This window comes from Capsicum annuum, chromosome 5 (genome assembly GCF_002878395.1).
Source record: "Capsicum annuum cultivar UCD-10X-F1 chromosome 5, UCD10Xv1.1, whole genome shotgun sequence".
Classification (NCBI taxonomy): Eukaryota; Viridiplantae; Streptophyta; class Magnoliopsida; order Solanales; family Solanaceae; genus Capsicum; species Capsicum annuum.
In genome coordinates this window covers 174,846,172-174,874,115 of record NC_061115.1, presented here as the reverse complement: position 1 = coordinate 174,874,115, position 27,944 = coordinate 174,846,172, and positions in this window count along the sequence as shown.

The window sequence follows — 27,944 nt, the reverse complement described above, 5'->3', positions numbered from 1 at the left end:
CAACAGACTTATTGGAATGAGAGTTCTGAACTAAGGCGACTGAGATTACATATTGAGCATTCACATCTAGGAATATACTTACATGACTAAGTCTGAAACATTAGAAACCTCTATCATGAAATTGATTTCTGAGCTAACTTGCCTTTACTTCTCATAATAAGCTGATTCATGCTGAGAGTTTAAAATTCGCTTGAAGTGTTCATGATGTAATTATTCATGTAGAACGGTGAAGTGATAAATTATGAAGGCACAAATCATGAGACAACGAGGCTACGATCATACAATAGGTATTACATTGTCTGAGTTGGAATGCTTGGAAAACTAAGATCATTCAATGAATACTTATGAACTAAATCATGACTAGATATTTGAATCTGAAACTGATGCCTGATGTATATACTGAGGTGAATTCGTAATTTACCTGGATACGAATAAACTACCTCTTGAAATGGCCATACCCATGAAATTTCAGGTAGTAAGACTAGACTAAACCAGAAGATGGAAAACTATAGAAATTGTTTGTCTGACTGTTAAATTGGATTATTGGCCATATGGATTGAATTATACTAAATGCTCATACTCAGATGGAGGATTTCTCCAACACTCTTCTAAGAAATTTTTAATGATATTAGGGAGCAAGGAACTTTGGGCATGATCTGAACAAAATATCTGAATAAGAAATCACAACATTGCTACCACTCTATAACATAGAACATAGATCTATAAATCATAAGCTAGGATAGAATTACTAGGCCTTAAGCAATGCAGCTTCTTACTTTCAAGCTTAGCAACACTTCTCAAGCACTCCCTCAACTATAATATTCCCCTTTAAACACCATATTCACTTGATTCAACTTGCAATTCTCATATGGGCATTGATAAATCCTTCTACTAAAGTCTAAATGAACTAAATCCTCTCATCATGGTCAAGTTTAACTCGGAATCACGAGGTACTGCACATAAAAACCAAAATATTAGTCTGGACCATGGATTTAGTACCCCAAGCATTGTCATAACTAGTCACTCTAGGATGATTCTTCTTATCACTTTAATAACTAAATTCAACCTCTTACTAGAAGTTCATTAATGCACAACACACCTATCCTCTTATATACCAACATGACGTTCAAGCCTACCTTCATAACCACATATGCGCTTCTAAAAAATACCCACAAGAGCACCTTTTTCGTATTCTCTAACACCTCTATTAATAACATCTTCCATGCACTATTCTTAAGAAGGAACGTATAAAATATTATCAACTAACCAAGTCATACACACAAAAAAAAGCTTCACCTCAATATTTCTTCATTTATAGACTTACATAAAACTAGCATACAACCATCTTTCCCAACATAACACATTTACTCTCTCCCATCATCACTATCTTGACCTAAGGGAAGGTCACTTAAAGGTTGAAATACTAGGGCCTGAAACATGAAGGAATACTAAGCATACTTGACACTTTACCGAGGTCTGGGGAAAAGAGTGTTCACGGCATAGATTCATTAAAGAGATCTAATCTAAGGACATACATGATATAGATCTAATTTCATTGATCTCTAAGAGTGTTTCCTGAGTACTTGGAACTGAACATACTGTAAAGCATAAGTGCGTGAGTCATGAGATGTATGACCTAAATTTTGGAGTTCATAACTTTATGGAATATGATTCCAACTGCTGAATGAACTGGAACTCCTCGTACTAGGAAATGGGAGAGGACATGATCCTCTATTACATACATGAACATGAACTATGATAATGGAACTGACACACAAGGCATGAGCAGATATTGGGATAACTGAAGCACAAATACTGAAATAAGAATGAGTTGAACCTCATCCACACTTTCTGACGTTCCATAACATACTAGCATCACTACTAGAATCTGAGAGCTTGACTTGGTTACTCGTTTTATGATCTCCCCCTTAGCTTTAAGCCATCATTCTAAGTTTGAGAAACCCTTTACTAAACTCTAAACAGGACTACACTCACTACACTCTAGAGCCTGGAACACAACGATACATGTAAATAACAAACTTACTCTAAAAGACTACACCTGAAAGTGTAAAACCCCCTGCTAATACTTCCTTTTGAGGTACAACTCTATCTTTCTACAACCCTACTAATCATCATATAATATCTTACACACTTACTAACTTAGAATCTTCATGAGTATCACGGCATCCTGAGTTCACACCATCTAGAGCTTCAACTCTTATTTCTATTCGCTCGATCTTCAAAAATTCAAACTTATATTTTAGCACTTAACACAAATATCTTCAACCTTTAATAAACCATGCTGCTTTTTTCATAGCCTACTAATATCGCATCTCTAAACTTATATTTCTAAACCATTAGAATCAAGATCATACCAAAAATGCTCAATATTATCTATCCATAACTTAGCTATTAGGAACATCATATACTATATAACTAGTCTCCTTCCTCTTAGCAACTCAATGATACTACTAACCACACACAACACATAATAACCTTAGAAAATAATGCAACCCCATATCACCTTGGGTATACTTCTTCATCATACATACAATATCATACTTAATTACGAATTAAAATGGACTTAAATTCTTGTACATACTGCTCAAGCCTACTAAATCACTTTCATATAACTAGCACCACTAACCAAGGAAATTATTACATCTACCTTGATGACCATTAACTGTTCAAACTTAATGTCTAGTGCTAAACATGATTTAACAACCCACCTTACATACTATTCTTACTTGAAAGCTATAAAATAAAACATCAAGAAACACTAGTCCACTAGAACTTCATAATAATAGTAATCGGTTAAAATTATATGACTTATCTCATTATAATCCATTAGTACATACTACTTATACACATCACTACTATTTACCTTTTCATACACCTAAATTAATGGTAATCAATCACCAAATACTTCATTAATATCCTATACTTTTCAATCACAATAAATACCATCAATAACTCCTTCTGTACTTCAAGCAAACAACAATTCTCCTTAACTAATAAATCTTTCTCTACCTTCCACTAAACTAGTACAAAAGGACATATCACCTTAACAAAACTAGAGAACATGCCTAAGTTTATCCCCTATACTTTCTATCAATCGTCATTCCCACTTTCTTGCCACTACTCTTCTATACCCATACTTCCAACTATAATAAGGATCTACTATTCGTAAATCATAACACTGAAGTTTATAATAACCCTCAAATTCCCACTTCATTTAATAGTCTAGGTTCATACTATCCCCTCTCAATAGCTCTACCTGTATAAAAAAAATGTCAATGGGCAATCTGAATATATACCTATTTCTGTCTCAACTGAACAACTCATAAGGATGGGGAAATAACTTTCAACTTGAGGAACTTGTGACCACTAAATAGCTCCTCTCAAGCCCTTGGTATGACTTCTGAGATTACTGATGGTAAATCTGAGAGCATTATTTGGAGAAGAATTGGAACTTGCTGATCATGTTATCTCGGGAGTAAGTCATAGATGAAGAATTTTGGAGTAACACATGAGTAGAAAAGAGTGTATGAAGGAACAACTTTACAACACGATCTAGAGTATGAAAGGAGGAAACATTTTCTTAAATGCCTTGTAGCCTCTCGAAAAAAGTACAGACGTCTCCATACCATTCCGTAAGACTCTACTAGACATGGCTTCACAAACACCCAATGACACATTAACTCTGTGCTCTGATACCAAGTTTGTAATGCCCTAAAAATGGGTCTCGAGACATCACACGGTGCTTAGGACCACAAGTGATCCAAAGCTAACCCTTTTATTGGCATAACTCATAAGCAACTGAATAAAATATATAATTCTGAAGAAAATAAGTGGAAGATTACTCGTTTCTAAATCTAATCAATACAGAACAAAATTTAAATGATTATAACTCTACTTTTACAAAATAATACTGAAATCAAATACATTAACTCTACTGACTGTCTATGAAGACTCTACTAGTGTTGACTATAGGTAACCACGACATGATCCCTAGCTATCCTAAATCAATATGACTGAACAAAATAGAAATAAAATACTACTCAAACTATATGACTGACTCGATCCCTTGAATTAAGAGGACTCATTACCTGCTGACTAGAAGCTGCAAACTGTCTGAATAGGGTATGCGTGCTACAACTAAATTGTTACCTACATTATGAGATAATGTAGCACATAGACATATATGTGGATCAGTACTTTAAGGATGTACTAAGTATATGGGGGTGAAATGCATAAGTAAAACATCATCTCATCATCATAATTTATAAAATCATGCATGCTAAATGTAAATGGCTCACATAAGCTGGAATATCTGAAATACTGAAATCTATAATCATGAATAACAAATCATACTTGAAAATCTAGTGAGTCATAACATTTAGTTCTGAAAGCTGTGTTTGTATTCTCTCTTTAAATCATACTGTCTAAGTGTAGAAAGGACTCACTCTAAATTCACACTTAGTTTTCTAAAATCTTTTTCTATTATCTTTTTTTTCTAAAAGTCTTTACTATTAGGGAAAACTGTTCTGCAAGGGAAAATACTTTATCTGAAGCTTATCTATAAGGAAAACACTTTATCTTAAGGGTTTAGAAATCTGAAAACTTATTCTGCATAAAAGATTCTTCTAACCGACGTAGACCATGTAAGAATTCATGGAGTTCCACGTTCTTGTCCCCCTAAGGAGAATCCTCACGGTAGGAAGATGAGCCATACTCTTGCCAGGGAGTATAACCTATCTAAGTGATCACATATCTATCATCCATGTAGAAGTGGGAACAATCTAAATCCTACATTGGCACGTAGTTCTAGGGTATGGAACCGTAGTAACGTACTCATCTAGGTGTTAAATACTACTCCCATTAAATCTATATGCTCATTTTGATGAAAATCCACTTCTAAAATAGTTCAATGATTTATAATGAAAACCAACTGTATATCTGTAAAGCTAAATCTATAATTTGAATCTATAAAGTAAATTTCATATCTATTCTTGAGACCGAAAGGTCAAATCTTTATCAATAATTTGAAATGAGTCTAGTCATAAAGTACTCATAGCATAATCAATCTTGTAATAACAATCTTTAATTAGGGCTTAATGGCACATGCATCAAACTCATGTTAAAACATCTTAATATTCATGCTTGGTAATGTAAACATCTATAAATTAACTTAAAATCTAGAAATTTTTACAATATGCATGAAAATATGAACATAGATATGCAATTCAACTTCTAGATCCTTTGAAATCTCATAATCTCATAAATAGCAATATTGGATGTAAACCCTAACTTTAATTTCATGGGAAATCACATAAAATTCAGTACATTTATAATTAAAATAAGTTTTGTGAACAAGAATGAAAGGATTATCCTTATTGAAAACCCCCACATACCTTGGTAGATGATTAGATGGAGAAACTTGAATTATTGATTCCTATTTGAGTTCTTGATGATGAGTTCTTGATTATCTTGCCTTGGAAATCCTCAATTTAGAGCTTTCTTGGAGAAACTATGTAGGATTTTGATTTCTTTAAGAAAAAGCTCTTGAGTTCTAGGGTTTTTTTTGAGAGAAAATTGATGAAAATAGGCATAAAGTGATTTAGAATATGCTTAATGTTGTGTTTTACACGAATTGGGGCCTTGGGAATTGACCAAAATGCCCCTATTAAACTTCTAAATAGAACTGAAAAAGAAAGCAAAAATTCTAATTTAATAGACCACCGCGACGCGACACTATCGCGGTGGCTCACTGAAAAAGGATGAGTGGGAACTTGGCTTTCACCGCGACGCACCACTATTGTAATGCCCCGTATTTTTTCTAGCTTAAATTCATTCCTAGAATGTTAAGGGATAGATTCCAAATTTGCCTAAATCCGACACTCGGTTGAGAAGTCAGAGCATTTTTATGTTGATAGTGTGCCACTTGGACTCTCAGCGCATCGCGGAAATGACAAAAATGGCAATCGTCAATTCGAGTGGACCTCCGCGATTTTGGTACGTCGCAGAGTGGTTCATTTTCCCATTTGTCAAAATCCAGTAGCCCAAAGCAATCTTAACGTGTCGCGTTGGTTGGCAAAATGAAATTTCAAAAGGGCACCGCGATTCCTCCGCGTTGCTCCAATCCCTCAGTTCCCAGTTGTCTATTTCCAGTGGTGATCGCATCGCACCAAGTGCCTATTTCAAAAAATTTGGACAGAAATTAAAAGCTTTGTCCAGGGTTAAATTGGCCTTTTCCCATAATTTTATTTCGTCCAGATATGTGATTTAATCCCTAAAATCATTCTCAAGTCATTCTTTATTAATTTTTTCCTAAATCAAAGCATTCTCTCTCAAGGAAAACAAATCATCAAACTTTCTCCAATAAATCCAAATTTCTCCATTAATTCTCCAAAGAAATTCAAGATTTAGAATTTCCAATACAAGAACTCCAAGAATTCATCTCCAAAAGCACAATAGGAATCCAAAATTTAAGCTTTTCATCTAAGATCATCAATTAAGGTATGTGAGATTTTTTCAACAGGGATAATCCTTTCGTCCTTGTGCCCAAAATTTATTTTAAATTTATATTTATTGAATTTTATATGGTTTTTCATGAAATTCAAATTTGGCTTTACACCCATCGTTGTTATTTTCAAGTTTATGGTATTTCCAATGATTTAAAAGTTGAATTCCATGATTATGTTCATATTTTCATGCATATTGCTGAAATTTCCAGATTTTATGATTAATTATAAATGTTTATATTACCAAGCATGAATTTTAAGATGTTTTAACATGAGATTGATGCATAGGTTATTTATCCCAAGATTTAGTATTATTACTTCAAGAAAGATGATATATATGTTTGAATTTATGTTGGATTGAATTAATTATGAAAAGACCATTTAAAAATAGAGAAGCTTTTAGAAAAATTAAAGAATCATTAATTAGTAATTATTCAGAATATATAAGTCTAAATAAAACAAAAAAAAAACCACAAAGATTAGCCTACCTAATTACCTTAATATCTAGTATTGAAGCAAAATTAGTAATCCATTTAAAATCTAGAAGAATGAGACACATACCACCTAATTATGATAACATTAGATTTAGATATCCACCAAGATATTATAAATATGGTTTAAATGAATGAAGTACAAAAATACAAAGAATTAAAACAAATTATTTCTGAAAAACGTTAAGAATTAAAAATAAGAATAGAAAGACTATATTATAATATATTTGCCGGAGTTAGTAAAAACTCAATAAATACACAAAAAGATGAAATATCAAAATTAGAATCACAAATAGATAGTTTAGAATATATATATCAACATGAACTATTTACAATAAAATGAACAAAGAAGAATTTATAATAGATGAAAAAATATATGAAAATCACGAAGAATTAAAAATAAAAATAGTATTTTCTAATCTAGGAAGAAGATATAAGAAAATAGGTGAACATTTATATTTAATGTTAGAAAAAGAAAAATTAAAATTAGAAGATAAATTGACAGCTATGGTAAGAATAGAAAGAGAAAATAAAGAAATAGATAGGAAAAAGGAAATAGAAAAAATTAAACAACAAACTACAGAAGAAATACGAAAAATAGAAGAAACTAAAAATAGTAGGATTGCTGAATTAGAAAAAGAACTACAAATGTTAAAAGATTTGTATGAACAAAGACAAAAGGAAAAGGAAGAAAAAGATAAAGAACAAAAATTTACTAAATGAGATAAATCAATTTAAGGAAAAATTAGAAATAAAAAACAAGGAATTAGAAATAAATAATATAGATGTTGAAGAGACAGATAATTATGATTTAGAAGATAGTGAAACATATACAAAAATATTAACAAATACAAAAAATTTAGAAATCAATGAAAAACAAGAAATAATTAATGAAGAAAACTTAGAAAATATCAATACAGAAATAAATACTCTTGATAAAAAAGAAGATGAAAATATAATACCTAGAACATCAGAAATAAGAAAACCTACATATTATAAGAATAAGTTTAAAAAATATAATCTAAAGAATGAATATGACAAATGGACACCAAAACAAATAGTTAATAAAAATTATAACTTTTTAGACTTAGACTGTGTAATAGATACAGAAAAAACAATACAAATGGATAGGATATATGACAAAACAATTATTAGATAATAATATAAACATAACAGATGCACCAGAATATATAGAAAGAACACTAATAGGAACAGTGAAATTATGGTTTTCAAATTTAACTGAAAATAGCAAGAAGGTATTAAGAACTAATAAACCTATAGAAGGAACATCATCAACAACAACTAAACTAACACCTATAGAATTATTAAAAAAATATGAAACAGCTATAAAAGATGAATTTGGTAGTATGACAACAATAGAAGAAGAACAAGATGAAGAAAAAGATACAAATAGGAATTTAATGATTAAATTAGCAATTTGTAATATGTGTTATATAGATGAATATACTTGTGCATTTAAAGAATATTATTATAAAGGAGCATATAATATTGAAGAAAGTAAGGAAATAAGAAAATTATATTTTAATAAATTACCCGAACCATTTAGTTCAAAGATAATAAAGAGTTGGGAAGAAGCAAAAATAGTAGATACTTTAGGAGCAAGAATAAAATTTTTACAACAATGGTATAGAAACTTATGTGAAAAATATAGAGAAGAATTAAAAATGGAAAAAACATTGATTAGAAATTTAGCATGTTGCAAAGATAAAATAGCACCCCAATTCGGATGTGAAGAAAGATATTATAAGAAAAGAAAAAGACATAAGAAATATAAGAATTATAAAAAATCAAAATATAAATACAAGAAACCAAGAAAAAGATATTATGTAAATACAAAAGACCATATAGAAAAAAAAATCTATAAAAGAATGTACTTGTTATAATTGTGGAAAATTAGGACATTTAGCTAGAGATTGTAAATTACCTAAAAATCTAAAAAATAAACAAATATCAGAAATAAAAATAGATAATACAAAATATATGCAGATAGATTATATAGATTATGAATTAGAAAGTGAGGATAGTATATATGAAATTTCAGAAAATGAAACAGATAATGAAATAGATAGTGAAATAGATGAATCAAATGACTGAAGAAGATATAAAAATAATAACAAAGGAAGAATATTTAAATGACGAAGGAACAGAACAAAAAATAATATTTGACAGTAACATATTTGATGAAATAAAAGGAAAATAATTAGACTTAAGTGTAGAAAAAATATTTAAAATATCAACAATAAAAAATATTTTTACTAGAAAAAAGGAAGAATATTATGTAGTATGCCAAAAGAAACATGTAATAGACTGTAGATATGCAAAAGTTAAAGCTAGTATACCACTAGTAACAAAAAGAATAATTAATAAAGAAATAAATGATATAAAAAGTAGAGACCCAATAAAATATGTACACCTTGGAGGTACAGAGATATTAATAAAAGCATGTTTTAGAGAAGGAATAGATACACCAATAGAATTATATTTAGCAGATGATAGAATTATAAAACCTATAGAAAAAAGCATAATAACTGTCGTAAAAGGAAATCTAATATACCAAAAATTTAAATTTATAATAAGTGCAAATTATTCAGTAGCGGTAACAGATAAAAATATAGATAAATCATTAGTATTATATTGGAAAATATCAGGAATAGAATTAACCCCAGGAAGTAAAATATTTACAGCAAGATGCAAAAATTTATATGTATTAACAACAAAACATAAAATAACAGGAAAAAATAAGATTAACAAAATACGAATAGAAAGTCCATTCGAACAAATTGTAAAAACAATAGATTATAATGATTATAGCTATAGAGACATAGATATAGAAGAAAATTTAGAAATAGTAAATGATAGAATAAGTACAACGAAAAGAATAGCTGATGAAAAACCAGAATCATCAAGCTCATAAAAAAGAACAAGTTATGAAATAAATTCAACAAGTAATTTAAACCAATATTACATAACAGGAAAAATAAATGAAAAAGAATATTTAATACTCTTAAATACAGGACAAGAAGAAAATTATATAGCAAAATATCTAGTAAAAAATGAAGAAATAAAAACTGATAATGATATGTGCCCAGATCTACCAAGAAGTTTAATAAATAGTAAACATATAGCAGAAAAAGAAATAATAATAGGAATTAGAAAAATAAAAATAGAATTTGAAGTAAAGGAAGAAATGCAAAAAACAGATATAATATTAGGAATAAAATGGCTAGAACAAGTAAAACCATATAATATAGAACATACACAATTAACCTTAACATATAACAGAGAGAAATTATTCTTAAGAAGAGTCTTAACATAAAATGAAAATATATGTATTAATGAAGATAGTAGTAGAAGGATATTACAGTAGATATTATACGCCTATGATAGATACAGGAGCAGAAGCTAATTTATGTAGATATAATTGCTTACCAGAAAGTAAATGGGATAAATTAAAAACACCAATAATAGTTAAAGGATTTAATAATGAAGGAAGCTTAATTACTTATAAAGCTAGGAATGTAAAAATACAAGTATGGGATAAGATATTAACAATAGAAGAAATTTATAATTATGAACTAACATCAAAAGATATACTTTTAGGAATGCCGTTTTTAAATAAATTATACCCACATATAATAACTAGAATAGATTGGTGGTTTACAGCACCATATAAGTAGAAAGTAAGAGCAAAAAGAGTTAATAATAAAATAAGAAAGAAAACTGATTGGATAAAAGGAAGTGAAAAAATTACACAAAAGTTAGAAAATATAAAACATACTGAAGATACAATAGAACTAGTTGTATTTTCGATAAATAAAACAGAAATAACTATATTTTCAATAAATAAGATAGAAATAATTAAGAAAAAATTAGAACAATTATATAGTGAAGATCCATTAAAAGGATGGGAAAAACATAAAACTACTATAAAAATTGAATTAATAGATAAAAATAGCATAATAACCCAGAAACCATTAACATATAATTTTGAAGATTTAAAAGAATTTAAAATGCATATAGATGAATTATTAGAAAAACAATATATACAAAAAAGTAATAGTAAACATAATAGTTCAGCATTTATAGTAAATAAACATAGTGAACAAAAATGAGGAAAAAGTAGAATGGTTATTGACTATAGAAATTTAAATGCAAAAACTATGACATATAATTATCCAATACCAAGTAAGATATTAAAAATAAGACAAATACAGGGATATAATTATTTTAGCAAATTCAATTGTAAATCAGGATTTTACCATTTAAAGTTAGAAGAAGAATCTAAAGAATTAACCGCATTTACGGTACCACAAGGATTTTATGAATGGAACGTATTACCATTTGGAAATAAAAATGCACCAGGTAGATATCAACATTTTATGGATAGTTATTTTAAACAATTATCTAATTGTATAGTATGCATAGATGATATATTATTATATACAAAAACTAAAGAAGAACATTTAAAATTATTAGGACAATTTACAGATATAATAGAAAAATCGAGAATAAGTCTAAGTGAAAAGAAAGCTGAAATTATGAAAAACCAGATAGAATTTTTAGGAATACAAATAGATAAGAGTAGAGTAAAAAATGCAACAACATATAGTACAAAAAATAATAAATTTGAAAGAAGAATTAGATACGAAAAAGAAATTACAATCATTTTTAGGATTAGTAAACCAAGTAAGAGAATATATTCCAAAATTAGCAGAAACTTTAAAACCACTACAGAAAAAATTAAAAAAGGATGTAGAATATAACTATAATGAAGAAGATAAAAAACAAGTTCAGAAAATAAAATTACTTTGTAAAGAATTACCAAAACTACAATTTCCAGATGAAAATAGAAAATTTATATATATAGTAGAAGCAGATGCTAGTGAATGTAGTTATGGAGGAGTACTTAAATAACGATATGAAGCAGAAAAATTAGAACACCATTGTAGATACTACTCAGGAACGTTCAATGAAACAGAAATAAAATGGGAAATAAATAGGAAAGAATTATGTTCATTATATAAATGTTTGTTAGCATTTGAGCCATATATTGTATATAACAAATTTATTGTACGAACAGATAATACACAGGTACGCTGGTGGTTAACAAAGAAAATACAAAATTTAGTTACAACAAAAGAGATTCAGAGACTAGTCTTGAATATATTAAATTTCACATTTATAATTGAAGTAATTAGTACTAACAAAAATGTTATTGCAGATTACATATCAAGACAAAGCTACACAGACTGATATAATAGAAGAAGATACTCTAAAAAAAATACTCAACACCCTAACTACGCTTTCAATGAAAGTAGACAGTATGGGTAATGAGATAGAAAAGCTAAAGACTAATGAAGATAAACTGAAGTTTATAGCTACAAATCAGCTAACTCAACAGTGTGCAGAGCTATGTCGATCGGAAGACATTAAAGTTCCAGAGCTAGAAGGAGACGATGGGACACTCCATAAAACCCATAACGTTTATCAATCTACTTCTGCAGGTACAAGCAGATTAGTTAGTAGACAAAGATATCAGAACATGAATATGAATAAGATATTTGAGAAACCATTTATACCAAAAACACAAAAAGACCCCTTGTTTATACCCCCACAAATTACCACATACCGAGATAGTCTAAACCAAGATAAAAAAGTTTACAACTATACAGCCCAAAAATACATAGAAAATATCTATAGAGTACAAACTTTCCTAAACCTTAACCCCAGAGCTACAAATATCAAAGAACCAAACACAAATTATATAACCCAAAAATTACAAGGTTACAACAAGCTAATTGCACTACCCAAAACCAACCTAAGCTTAATAAAAACTTGTTTTGACTATGGATTATTAAATACTATATACACCCAAGATGGAGAAGAACTAACAGCTATGAAAGAATTACATAAAATATTCACCACCTATAAAAGGATAACCAAAGGAAATCTATTTTATATAAAATGTTATACTGCATCAGCAGAGATATTATACAATGAAATAAAAACAGTTATACAAGTTGTAAAAATAGGATTAACCAGAGATATGATTATACCGGAAGATATTATGCAACAGCCAGAGATACCCAGAATTGAGATACCTGATTTCTATGCAAATAAACGACTCATTGGACTAGCTACAATTATTCAAGAATTAGCAAATAATTATACCAATGGAAATCCAATATGGAATTATTATTCAAGAGACCATCAGATGATCTATTCAAATTCAAAAGAACTACGATAAGCAGATATGGAAGATGTTAGGCAATGGATAATGACATTACTTAACCCAGAAAAATAATGTACTGCAAAAGCAATTAAGAGAGAATTTATTTCAGACGGATTATTAACAAGATATTGCAAGATAATTGGACATAAATATCCAGACCATCAATGTTCAAGATGTAATGGAGAAGATAATATTATCCCAGAAGTCCACCTAGAATAAAAGAATCAAGAAGATAAGCATGTCAGCTGGAAGATAAGATAAGAAGCAATAATGGAGATATGAAAAAGCAGCAGATACGATAACAAGAGGATATCAACGGAATAATAATAAAAGACAAGATATTAAATACATTTTACATAAAATTGTTGTATAATTTTTTTAGCCTTTTTTAGCCTTTTAGACTTTTTAGGCTATAGCACTAATTCTTGTAGCCTTTTTAGCCTTTTAGACTTTTTAGGCTATGGCACTAATTCTTGTCTCATAAGGAGACTTTTTTTTAGGATTTTAGAAAACGTGCAAGTAATGTAAAGACTTTTGTAAAAATTCATTCTATAAATAAGAGGAACCGAAGGCATTGCAAGGCAAGCCTTCATTTGTTGAAGCACAAATACTCTCTCCTGTTCGCAACAAATATTTTGCTTAGTTAATTAAAAAACAGATATATTTCAATGGAAAAAGCTATGGAGGAACAAACCTCAGAAATATCAAACCTACCTGAACAAGTATATTTATTTATGATTATGAATAGCTAAATTCATAATTCCCAATAATCATGGTATGATAAAATAAATCCATATTAGTTACTTTATAGTAGAATTATTCGAAGAAGAATATGTTAAGAAGTTTATTAGCAAAGTGGAAACGGAGAAAAATTCCTAAGAACTATGTCATCCTAAAGGTGAAACCAATGAGGCAAGAAGCCGTGGTGGGGAGTAACCAGAGTAGAGGCACTGTTTAAGGGAAAAGTATCCAAATTACCATGGTAATAGTGACCAAAGAACATGTTATTTAAGAATAATCTAGTATATAGTAATCTAAGATGACCATATTTTGTTATTTACATGATTGAAGGGAATATTTTGAAAATGAATAATTATTTATCTGATGTGATGGTAGATAAATTTAAAATACTTATTTTGTATGCACTTAAGGATATAAAAGTAGTAGATATAAGAAAAATCATATTAGAAAAAGCATTTGGTAAATATTATATGACTAGAATAAATTACATATCATACCTACCTAACTACTCTTACAAATACTTATCATGATAAATTACATATATCTAGAAATTTTGGAAAAAGATATGAGAAGCATACAGTTAATAGAAAAACAGATGAAAGTAAATATAGACAAATACATGGAAACTAAAAAAGTAAATATAGACAAATACATGGAAACTAAAGATATAAAATATATAGAATTTCTTAATGAAAATATGCAAGAACTACTACGACTAAAACAAACAACTACAAAATATTATAATAAAATATTTAGTCAATGATAGATAATCTTAAAGTCTTAATCTTATATATACTTAGAGATATAGGAATTATAGATATTAAGAAAATAATATTAGAAAAAGTATTAGACTATGAGATTGAAACTATAAATTAGATAGCACAGTTATACCTGGATAATTACCCAGAAAGATATTATTCAGATTAAGAGATGTTAGAATATATTAGAAAAACTAGAGAAAATCAAGATAATCTAAATAAAGAAATTAATTATAGAAACCAAATTAGAAAAATAATGGAGAATCTAAAAGAAAAATTAATATGGATAGAAGAAACCTTAGAAAATTTAGAAAAAAAGTACATGTGATAGTTTATATAATTTGAAAAACTCGCTACGAGAAGAACAACACAAGATAATAAATAACATTGAAAATCTAGAATTAGATATACATTACAGTATAATTATGATAAATTATTATACAGAAATCTGTAACTCTGCAATTACTACAAGATAAAATAATAAACCACACAAATTAATGAATACATCTTATGAAAAGAACAGATCATTAAAAGATATTGAAACAAAATTTAAGAAATATCCACGCACAAAGAAAAATAGATTCATTATATATATAATAGATCTATTTCATAAGCTAGTTATCCGCACCCCCCTACAAATGAAATCTACTACAGATTATTACAGTTAAAGAACTCAGACAACTTTATTTACAGATTTACTCAGATAAATGCATAACTGGTTTTCATATAAATCCTTATGCTAGTTTTAAAAAGTGGATTTCCAATGGTTTGAGCATACAGATTTAAGAGGGAGTAGTATTTAGTACCGAGCGGGAAGTGTGGGATTATCATGCCCTATCTTCCACAGAACTACGAGCCAGCGTAGGTACTGATTGAGATTATTCCCATTTCTATATGGATGACATATTTAGCTGTGAGCGATCACCTGGATTAGGTTATACTCCCTGGCAAGAGTATGACACCTCTCCCCAATGTGAGGTTTCTTCCTTAGGAGGTCAAGGCGTTGGACTCTATGTAGCTCATATGTTTTATGTCGGTTAAGAGAACCTCCCTAACAGTAAAGACTTCCAGAATAAGTTTTCAGATTTCACTTGGCCTATATGATTTGAGATTAAGAACAGAATGCAGATTTCAGAACTAAGTGTAATGGCTCACAAGATTTACAGTATATGCTTTATTATTTATGATTTATGATCTTTAGTCTTCATATTTACTCAAGCCTATGTGAGTCATTTACATTTAGTATGCATGATTTTATAACTTGTGATGATAATGTTTTACTTGTGCATTCACCCCCATATACTCAGTACATCCTCAAAGTACTGATCCACATATACGTCTATGTGATGCATTGTCTTATTATGTAGGTGCAAGTTATGGTATGTATAGTTAGAATCAGACAGTTACAGATTTCAGCCAGCAGATGATGAGTCATCCTACTTTGGGGACTTTAGTTAGATGTTATTTATATACTTTACTTTCCTACTCTTATGTATTGATTAGTGGTAGTTGAGGTCGCGTCCTAGCTATCTATATTCAGTATAGTAGAGACTTCATAGACATCAGTTAGAGTCAGTTATGTAAATTCAAACCCTCTTTTTAGACATTATCAGAATGTAGAAGTTGTATCAGTATTGTAATTTCACAGATTATATCATTTTATGTTTCTGCATAGTAAACTCAGTCATTTTATACATATTTATTCAGTTGCTTATAAGTTATGCCAGTAGAAAGGTTAGCTTGGGATCACTTGTGATCCTAAGCACTGTGTGACGTTTCGGGACCATTTTCAGGGTATTACAACTATTAGGTTCTTAACTATAAAAAACTTAGATTAATAATTATGTTTTTTAATATTAATATTTGTTTTGCCCTTTTATCTTGATTTATCATGTTTGTGTGACATAAATTATTTACTTGCTATAAATTGCTTATTTGTTTATCGCTTTATATAAATTGACATTGCATTCATATTTCCTCCACTTCAAAAAACTGACACTCACATACATTGTACACACGGATTGTATATTGTACTTTTCCAAAATTCTTTCAAATCTCCTTACTTTAAAGGATCGAGTTTTACTGCCATGGGACTACATGCCTTCTCTTCTAGAAAATTCAAGTTCGCGTCTATCCAAATCTTAAAAAACTTAAGATAGAGCTTTACCACCCTTGATTTAGACCATGCATGCATAAACTTTAGGTGGCTTGACCCATGGTGTCATACCACAAATAGGAGAACACCTTTTATGTCAAATGGGTTTCACAACTCACTGATGATCCTAATATTATGTGTAGAGATAATGATAAATTGATCCACGTCAAAATTTGACTAAAATTGAGTTTGAAAAATTCTAACTCCAAACTTGAGTAATATCATTAATTAAAGTTTGGATCAATTTATTGAAATCTCGATTAATATTTGACCCTTAGGCCTACATCCGGCATAAATGAGTCACTCACATATTAGGAATGCGTTATTGTTGCTTGATGTATTTGTCTACATATTATGTTATAATTTTTTGACTTTACTTGACAACTTACTTGCTACATGATCTATTAAATTTACATGAACATGACTTTACTTAATTTCCTTATTAAAACTAACATCATTTCTATTTTATTTCCCTCCCTTTTTTTATTTTATCCCCAAAGATAGTTAATTCGTGTTGACATCGAACTGGCCAACCATCCTTACTTCACAAGGTCCAAGGCTTCAACATTACCACGATGTAGTTGGTCTATTCAAGGAAGAGGAATCACTATATTAGAACCAACCACATCTAATCTAATTGGTACAGGTAACACTGTGATTCCTAGTGACCCTCTTGAGATTCCCAAAAATGAAACTATTGCTCGCTTGACTCAAGAGATTGAGGATCTACGTGGAGAGCTGAATCGAGTTAAGGACTTGATCAATTTGTCTATTACACTACAAAGTCTGCCTTCTGGACCCAAAAACACCACTAAATCCAACACACTTTCCATCAGTTGATTCACCAGTCCGGAACACATTCCTCTTCAACATCTTCCACCTACCAATAATAATCTACCTCCAACCACCCCTATAAATCCACCAAATCAACTACCTATCTATACACCTCCACAAAGTCAACCACCCACATATACTGCCTATGCTACTCCTCCTAATCCATCACTCATTCACATCCCCCATGTATCACCACCTGTTAACACCTATCTACTACCTAAAACTACTATCATAAACCAACCAAATCAACCTCCCTCTAATACCTCTTATAATCCTCCACCACCTCCAATCCAAAATACTTCTACCATACAAAATTATCCAGCCCAACATATACAAGGGGAACATGTTGCCACTCCTTACGCTTAACACGTTCCCTCGGTATATGTAACAGAAAATCAAAACTGTACCAATCCAATAACGGTCAGGTTCCAACCTGAGGTAGACCAGTATGAAAACATAGAGAAGGATGCCAAGGAAAAGACTGATGATGTGTTAGCACAGGAGATTCGCAATCTTAAGAAAACAATGAGAAACCTCCAAACTAACAGGGAAAGCAAAAGACTAAAGTATGAGGATTTGTGTGTGCAACCTTACATTAACTTGATTGTAGTATATAAGCCTTTAAAATTTGATTTGTTCAATGGGGTTAGTGATCCACATGCATATGACAAGTTTATGGATCGGTTGGTAGGTGTAGGGAGAAACAAAATGATTAGAATGAAATTGTTCATAAGAACTTTACCTGGTGAAGTTCTTACTTGGTACATACAACAGGATCTTCAAAAATGGCGTGGGTGGAATGATATGGCACAAGACTTTATGGATCGGTTCAGGTTCAACATAGAAATCACACAAGATAGATTCTACTTGGCTAAGTTAAAGAAGAAGTCAACTGAGACTTTTCATGAGTATTCTCTGCGTTGGAGGGCGAAAGCAGCTAGAGTCCAACCACTAATGAGTGAAAGTGAAATAACTGCTACCTTCATTGAATGCCAAGATAACAACCTTTACTATGACAAAATAATAACTATGATGGGACAAAAGTTCATAAAAGTCACCAGAATGGGGGAAATCTTAGAAGATAAGATCAAATCAGAAGGAATCCAAGATTATGCAGCTTTACAAATAGCAAGCAAAGCTATTCAATATGGTTCCATCAATGGGAACAAAAAAAAGAAAGAAGATGTATCAGCCCTCACGATTGACCAAGGATAAAATCCAAATCAAGTTCCTCTATACCTAAATCAACCAGATCAACCTATTTATCCTCACCAATATGCTGGAACTTCCCAGACACTCTGTCAAATTCCACCAAGTCCTTATCCTATCTACAATACCCAAGCAAATTACTATCAATCTCCAGCTCTACTTACCAAGCTCCACATCCACACCAGCCTATCCCAGCTTTAACTAATCAAAATCGCCCACATGCTATACCTAAAACTCATCCAAATTTTAAAGTAAAAACACTTGTAACTACACCAAAGATTGAAAAATGTAGGTGTGATACAACCAATAGAAGGAAAAATTCTAGATCCTATTCCAAAATAGTTTGATGGTTTCAAGAGTTGTGCATATAATTCTGGAGTTATTGGGCACGATACCGAGAATTGCTGCAGCATTAAAAATAGGATTCAAGCCTTAATTAATGAAGGAACGATCTAAATTACGAGGCCTCATCCCAATGTGAACAACAATCCTTTACCTAACCACGAAAATGCTAATGTGAACATGATAACTATTGAGGAATATTTTGATTCGAAGGGAAGCAGTGTACCAATTGGAAAAGTGGGAAATGACACATCATTGATCTTTGATGCTCCTATGATTATAGTCCAAGAATTAACATCAATGGAGGTTACTACTACTGGCACCGAGACATCGACCATTTGGGTGCCGAACCAAGGAGACATTAAAGAATTGGAATTGTACTCCGTACCTGGTTCGCCAGGGGTCTTTGTAGATTGAACAATATGTAACACATTTGAAAAGAACGATTGTAAATATTGAGGCTTGATCGTGCGTAAAACTTTATGTTGTTTTGCCTCATCTTTTGAAAGCTTACTTGTAAAATCTATGAATGCATTTTCTATTTTTCATTAACTTTATATTACATTTACTTTCTCTTTTTTTATATAAATTATCAAAATCTATTAATTTATGGTTGTGACATAAAACTAAGAATTCGATCAACCAACCAAGAAACCTGACGAGCAAGGAACGATTCAAACAGAAAAAACATACATTTAAGAGAAGTCAAGACACTAAATTATATGAAGACTTTAGATAGGGTTCATTTGAATGTAACCCATACTTTTTATGTAATTTACAAACTACGTTTTGACCTGGTGGGATATGTAGGCAGCTCACATTGGGTTCAGTTCTACTATAGCAAAAATTTATTTTTATTATAGCATACGAACTACGTTTTGACCTGATTCCGTTGGTGGGATACATAGGCAACCCACATTGGGTTCAGTTCTACTATAGGAAAAATTCATTTTTTTAATATACGAACTACGTTCTGACTTGATTCCCTCGGCGGGATACATGGGCCACCCACATACGTTTTTGTCACATTAGGGTAGAAACTAAAAATCTTTATTTATGTAATTTTGAACTACACATGGCCTGATTCATTTTGTTGGATATGTAGGCAACCCATATCGAGTTCGGTACCTTTATAAGGAAAATTCCATATCATTTTTATGTACCTTGAACTACGTTCTGACCTGATTCTCTTTAGAAATACGTAGGAAACCTATATAAGGTTCGGTCTCCTTACAACATAAACTTACTATACATTTCTAAAGCCAAACTGGGATAAATTTTGAGTAGACATGAACTAGAATGATGAGACATCAATATATATTCGACTCGGGCTACCAGACAAGGAGTAAACAAATAAAGGATGTTCATTTGCTTCAAAAGTGTCACAGTCTAAAATTGGCAGAGGTTTTAAAAACTAGGCATATCTTTGCATATCCCTTAAATATTTTTCTTAAAAAACTTTCACTACTTGTTCATTTACCAAGTCTCGATAGATATTACAAGGTCTGAATGAAGGAGATGAATAGAGGATCAATAAAGTCAAGCTTCGAGTCAACACAAATCAGCACCCCCCACCAATTAAGAATTTTTCTTTGAGTGCAGGGACAACAAAGATACAGAATAACAACACTAGGTGGAAGTCAAGTATACAATTTGGCCAAAACATCATTTGGCCCCTACAAGGAGTTTCTCATCAAGGATAAATATCGAAGACCAGAAGACGACATTCAATAAATCACAATCACCATCTATAATTGAGCATTTCCACTTATTTTATTCTCTACTCTATTAATTTTTTTTTTATAATTCACTTTATTCATATTACAACTTCACCATGAATTTTACAAGAGCCAACATCAAATCTTTGAAGACAAATGGAGTCATCACTTGACCATACCACTCCTCCATCATAAGCCACATGACTTCATTTCTTATTTATTACATATTCTATTTTTACTTTATGACTCTATTCAACAACTTTACTCTAAAGCTAAACAAGGATTTACAATAATCCACATTGGTGCCCGTAGATAATCGGAGACATCATTCATTATCAGGTCTCTATAGACAATCGGAGTCCATCATTAAGTTTTTGTAAACAATTGGAAACATCATTCATTATCAAATCTCCGTATACAATCGGAGTTCATCAATATTAGTCCTTGTAAATAATCGGAGACATCATTCATCATTAAGTCCCCGTAGATAATCGGAGACGTCATTCATCATCAAGCCTCTGTAGACAATTAGAGGCATCATGTATCATTAACATTTTGAAGACAACCAGAGGCATCATTTATCACTGAGTCTCTAAAGACAATTGGAGACTTCACTACATCATAAATATAAGCCGAGCAGCTACAATCTTACTTTACCTTTTACTTTATTAATTACTTTAAATCACTTTACCTATTTCAATAACTTTACCTTAAATCTTATAGATGACATTAATTATCAAATTTATAGAAACAATCAGGGACGTCGTGCATCGTTCATCATTGAGTCCTAAAGATAAAAGGAGGACTCATTAGACATTAAATTTTTTGAAGACAATCAGATACTTTATTACATCATCTGCATTAGCCAAGAGGCTAAACTCTTACCTTTACTTTTCTTAAACATTTTCATATCTTTGATTCAACTGGTAATTTTACAATGAGTTTTGTTTCTTGTAGGAAATATAATTTGTGACAACAAGACATGCATCACAATATGGAACAATTTCTTAGCGGTAAACTGGGGTATGCTAGAGAAATGTCAAGCATCCCTAGCAATGTCGATCATTCAGAACTCAACTCGACTCAATTCTTACAAATTCTACTGCAACTCTATATCTATTCACAAATATGTCTTTATATTTTTAGTGTCATCATAATTCAAAACTATAAGTAGTATGATTCTAGACACGACCCTACCCACTCCACTCACGCTAAATTATTCTTTTTATTATCACCAGTAAGATCAGAGTAAACATAATTCTAACACTGGAACAAATTTTGAGGTCCTCTCAAAATTTAATCACAAGATACTTTTGAACTACATCAACTTGATTCTCGTGAAATCCGAGATATGTAGGCGACTCAGAAACCAGGGTTAGGTCGAATTCATAATCACAATTATGCCAACTCTAGCTTTCCTACTCTATTTTATTGGCTGTAGCATTCCCCAAATTAGTCTAATTTACCAGTCAAAAAAAAAATAGTTTACATCAACGTCTTCGCCCAAAGACTCTATCATTATCTTTGGTCTAAGAGGGATAAGCTGTTGACACCCAATTTTGTTTCTCCTTTTCATATAATTAATTTTGGTATGATTTTTAGTCCTGAATACTTTATCAAAATAATGTTTCCTATTCTTCATATTAATTTTAGTAATTTTGACATAAACGAAATAATTTTTCTTTTAATAAATGAATTAGGTGTATCGTTATAATATTTTTTAAATATAGTTATGTTGGTTTAAATTTATATGTATACGTATATAACTCGTACATTATGAAAATTAATTAGGCCAAGAGAAGTATCGTTAAATTAATTAAGTGAAAGTGATTTGAGGAAATTGAATTTTTTACAAACATAATTTATTTATTCACAATATTTGGGCTCTATTTTTTTAGCCAAAGTAGCTGCCCAACAATTTAAAATACTGTAACCTAGGCCAATTTCAACCCACCAGTCCACCCTAGCTAGCTCATACCCGGCTCAAATCCATCTCTCTTTTCCCTTTACCCAATAAAATATACCACCAATAATAACAAAGTACCGCAATACAAGGATGTAATGCCCCGTAAGATCCTATCTCAATTTAGCTCTCGGTTGCATGTTTCAAGGGGGTCTAAGACTTGAAAATTTCACAAAGTGTTGAGGACTTAGTCATTTTCAAAACTCCTAGACTTAAATGATTTTTATTTTGATCTCCCGACCTCGAGACGTTGATTTTGGAATTGATTCATGACTGGGGTTGTTCAAAGTATGTGTAGGGTGAGTTTTGAAAATTTTAAACTAGCGTAGGGGTGTGTTTGGGAAACCAAATGTATGACCCCACAAAATTTCTAAGCTTAAATCAGTCCTTTAAGCTTGTCAAGGGGTTCTCATACTTAGAAAATTCTAGCTAAGTTCCCAAACTTAGTTTATTTTTGGCCTTCAAAAGTTGGTAATCTCATTTTGCCACCTTAATGTCCTTTAATGGTTCGTATTTTTGTTAATTCATGATCAGAGAGGTCAATAGGTGTTCCTGGATAAGTTTTAGATTTTTTGAACCTCATTTAGACCATGTTTGGTAACCCAAAATAGTGGGCCGACGCAATCTTCACGCGTCACATCGCCTATCGCGTTAGTTAACATTGTTCCAAGGACTTCCACAAAAACTAATGAGGCTTGGCACGATCATGGTGCGACGCATCGGGTATCACGTCAATGCATCGACGTGCCGCGTTGCCAATCGTGTCGATGTCCAATTTTTAGTCATTAAATGTCCATATTTTTAAGGGAAAAAGGGTCAATTTTCCACCCCTATATAAGCCTATAACATGAGATTCAACCCTTAATTCACCAAAATATTATTGTTACTCTCAAATACTCTCAAGAACAAGTCTAGGGTTTTCATAGGAGCTTCAAATTCAAGAGATTTTACTATTAGTTTACAAGAATTTTCCATCCAAGGTATGTCAAGTGTTCATTCATGGATTTCTTTTATCCATGAAGCCCAAGAATCCAATTTTAAATTATGAATTGTGATATTTATGTTGTGGATTAATTATGTTCATGTAGTTATTATTGTAGGATTCCCAAGTTGGAATCTTTATGTATTTTTCATGAAACTATGCTAGTATGTGGGTTGAAATTTATGAAATTAAGTTGAATTAAGGAATCATGTGGTATTAATTTTATATCATGCCTAAGCCCTAAGTTATGCATATTAGGTGTTTGATAAAATGCCTAAGAGAATAATACTTGTGCATTATGACTCAATAGAACCTAAATAATGACTTCATATTACCATTATGTTCAAAATGACTCCCATGCTATTGTTATACCTTGTAATAGATTGATGTAATACTTATAAGATTAGGCTTAGGGAATTATGACATGTTTATATGCATTCTTATTCATGTGTAAGCTTGTGGCATGCAAATACTTCATGAAAATCCCCAATGATAGTACTATGAATTATTGACCATGGTTATGTGTTCAAGAAGTGTCATGTCTAGTCAGTTTCATGCTATCGAGTCCTGAGGGTACTTGCACCCAAAAATTTAGCTGTGTGCCTAGTGCCATCATCAGTTTTATGATAAATATCAGTCACACCATGATTAGTAGTAATCTCAGTCAGTTTCAGAACTGAGTAGAATTCAATTAGTTACATGACTCAGGAAAACTCAGTAATCTCAGTCAGTTATCAGATCTTAATAGTATTCCGTCAGTTAACGGAGCTCAATGAACTCAGTCCAATTCAGTTTAGTTAATCATGTTCAGTATTTATTCAGATGGGAGTAGGATTCAACACCGAGTGATCCCAAGGATGGGAACTCACCTGTGAGTAGAGGGTGTGATTCTTAAAAGCAATCCTTGCACTCCAGAACTACGTAGCCAACGTAGGTTGAGACATTAAACCTACTAGTTGAGGGTAGATGAGGTGGCTTAAACTGTTATATAAGGATCCCACCATTCTCCTTAGAGTACCTGTTAGATGAGGGATTTCTCATAGCTTGTCCTTTCCAGTGGCATGGTATTGACACTCTTCCAACTGGGGTTATAGGTTGGACCCCAAATCTACTTAGAAAAATGGGCATGTCGATTAGATGAATTCTCCTACAATTTTAGTTACAGAATCAAGACTCTCAGATACAGTCACCCAGTCTCAGTAATAGAACTCAGATAGTTCTACAGAACCCAAGACTGTCAGGTACAGTTACTCAGCTCAGTATGAAACTCAGCTAGTTCTATCTGAACCTATGTTGTCAAACATAGTCACCCAGTATCAGTTATTAGTAACTCGTGTTATTAGTATTCAGACTCAATAGTCAGTTCTACTCACGAATCTAGTTACAGTTACATACTTATGTATGTATTTTCGTGATCATGTTATACATTCAGTTAGCATTGTCCATGCGTATAAACCCTTTGCATTCAGCCTACCTCACTTGCATACCAATATATTCAATCGTACTGATGCTTTTGCGCTATGGTATTTCTATACCATAGGTTCAGAAGCACTAGCTCTAAAGCATCAGTAGCATTCCAGTTTCAGCAGTCAGAGTCAGCAGTGATTCCTCATCATTCGAGGATGTTATAATTTGATTATTTCATATCTTTAGTACTTAGTTATTTCAATAGTTGGATTTAGTTGGGGACATGTCCCATCAACTCCTTATTCAGATAGTCTAGAGGCTTTCAGACTATAGCATGTTCACAGTTACTTCAGTTGTTTTGGTAATAATGTACCATATTTCCAGATGTTATGTTTTATCATATATTTGAACCTTATGGCCTTTTATTCTTTAATTCCATATTTTTACATTATATTATACAGTGTTCAGTTACAGATATCAATCATGGGTTAACTTGTGGTCCTTCGGGGTCATGAGCACCGTGTAACATTCTAGGTACCAGTTTTGGGGTGTTACAAACTTGTTATCAGAGCCTAAGGTTCAATATTCTCCTAGGAAGTATGAAAGCCGCATCTAGTAGATTCTTATGCGTGGGTGTGTTGCACGCCATATTTATGTGCAGGAGGCTATAAGATGTTTTAGGAATAATTTCCCTTCTTCCAGTATTTATGTTGTGCCAGTGAGTATAATCTTAAGATAATCTCTTAGTCTAATCCGTCTCTCAGGCTAACTCAGTTGCTGCCCAGAATGAATGACCAGCTATCGTTACGACCAACCCAGTGGCCAATACCTCAGTAACTAGGATTTAGGACTTCACCTAACTGAATCGACCATCCTTTTTTGGGTTTAAGTTAGATGAGGACCCTCAGGAATTCCTTGATCAGGTTCAAAAGGTTACAGATATCATGGGGGTGTCAGCTGTTGAGAGTGCTAAGCTAGCTGCATATTAGTTACAGGATGTGGCTCACACATAGTTCAAATAGTAGAAAGCAAAGAGGGCTGGTGATGTAAGGCCTATAGAGTGAGAGGAGTTTTCCACTATTTTTCTTGATAGATTCTTTCCCCTAGATCTGAGGGAAGCTAAGGTGCTAAAATTTATAAACCTCAGGCAGGGAAACATGACAGTGAAAGAGTATTCTTTTAAGTTTACTCAACTAGCTAGATACGCTCCTCATGCAGTGGCAGATAACAGGGCTAAGATAAGTAAGTTTGTTTTTGGGGTGAATTAGAGTATGGTCAATTAGAGGGTGAAAGTCGTTCTCAGTTTCGCCTAAAGTTATCCATTCCATATCCTTCCTCAGCCAGTGCTCCAGTGCTAAAATTTAGAGACGGCAATAGAGATAGGGTGCTAGGCTATAAGTCTTAGGGTAGTGTTAGCATTGCTCGAAACTATCCTTTTTATCAGACATATGGCAAGCACCATCAGGGTACTTGCAGAGCTGGTAGTGATGTTTACTTTGGATACGGTAAGCCAGACCACAGAGTCAAAGATTATCCTCAGCAAGGTCCTCAGGGTCAGCATAACCATTCCTCATCTCAGTCTGGTCGCTCAAATCAGAAGGGTACCACTTCCAGTGCTACTAGTGGGCAACGCCCAAATAGTCTCTAAGCTCTTCAGTCCTGATAAGATCAGGAAAATTCTCCTGATGTGGCTACTAGTGCGTTACAGATCTTTTATTTGCATATTTATTCTTTGCTAGATCCAAGAGCTTCTTTGTCTTTTGTTACTCCTTATATAGCAGTTGATTTTGGAGTGAGGCCCAAAATTCTAGTAGAGCCCTTCTCAGTCTCTACCCCAGTGGGTAAAACCATCATAGCCCAATGGGTATATAGGAACTGTCCGATTATGGTATCTCAGAAAGTTACTTCAGCAGACTTAGTTGAATTAGAGATGACTGATTTTGATGTCATTCTCAGAATTGATTGGCTTCATTCCTGCTATGCCATAGTCGACTGCAGAAACAAAATTGTCTAGTTTCAGGTTTTGAATAAACCTGTCCTAGAGTGGAGAGATAGTACTTCAGTTTTCAGAGGTCAGCTTATTTCCTACCTTCGGGCATGGAAATGATATCTAAGGGATATGTCTATCATCTTGTTTGAGTTAAGGACTCTAGTTTCGAAAGTCCCAGTCTCGAATAGGTCCCATGAGTGAATGAATAGTCAGATATCTTTCCCAAAGATCTTCCAGGAATTCCTCTCGAAAGGGAAACAGACTTCGGTGTTGATGTTCTTCCAGATACTCAGCCTATATCTATTATGCCATATAGAATGGCACCAGCAGAACTCAAAGAATTGAAAAAATAGTTGAAGGATCTCCTAGATAAGGGATTCATTAGACCCAGTGTGTCCTCGTGGGGTGCACCAGTCTTATTCATGCAAAAGAAAGATGATTCTCTTAGAATGTGCATTGATTACCATCAACTCAATAAAGTCATGATCAAGAAAAAGTATCCACTTCCCAGAATCGATGAATTGTTTGACCAACTTCAGGGAGCCAGTTACTTCTCTAAGATAGACCTCAGATCAGG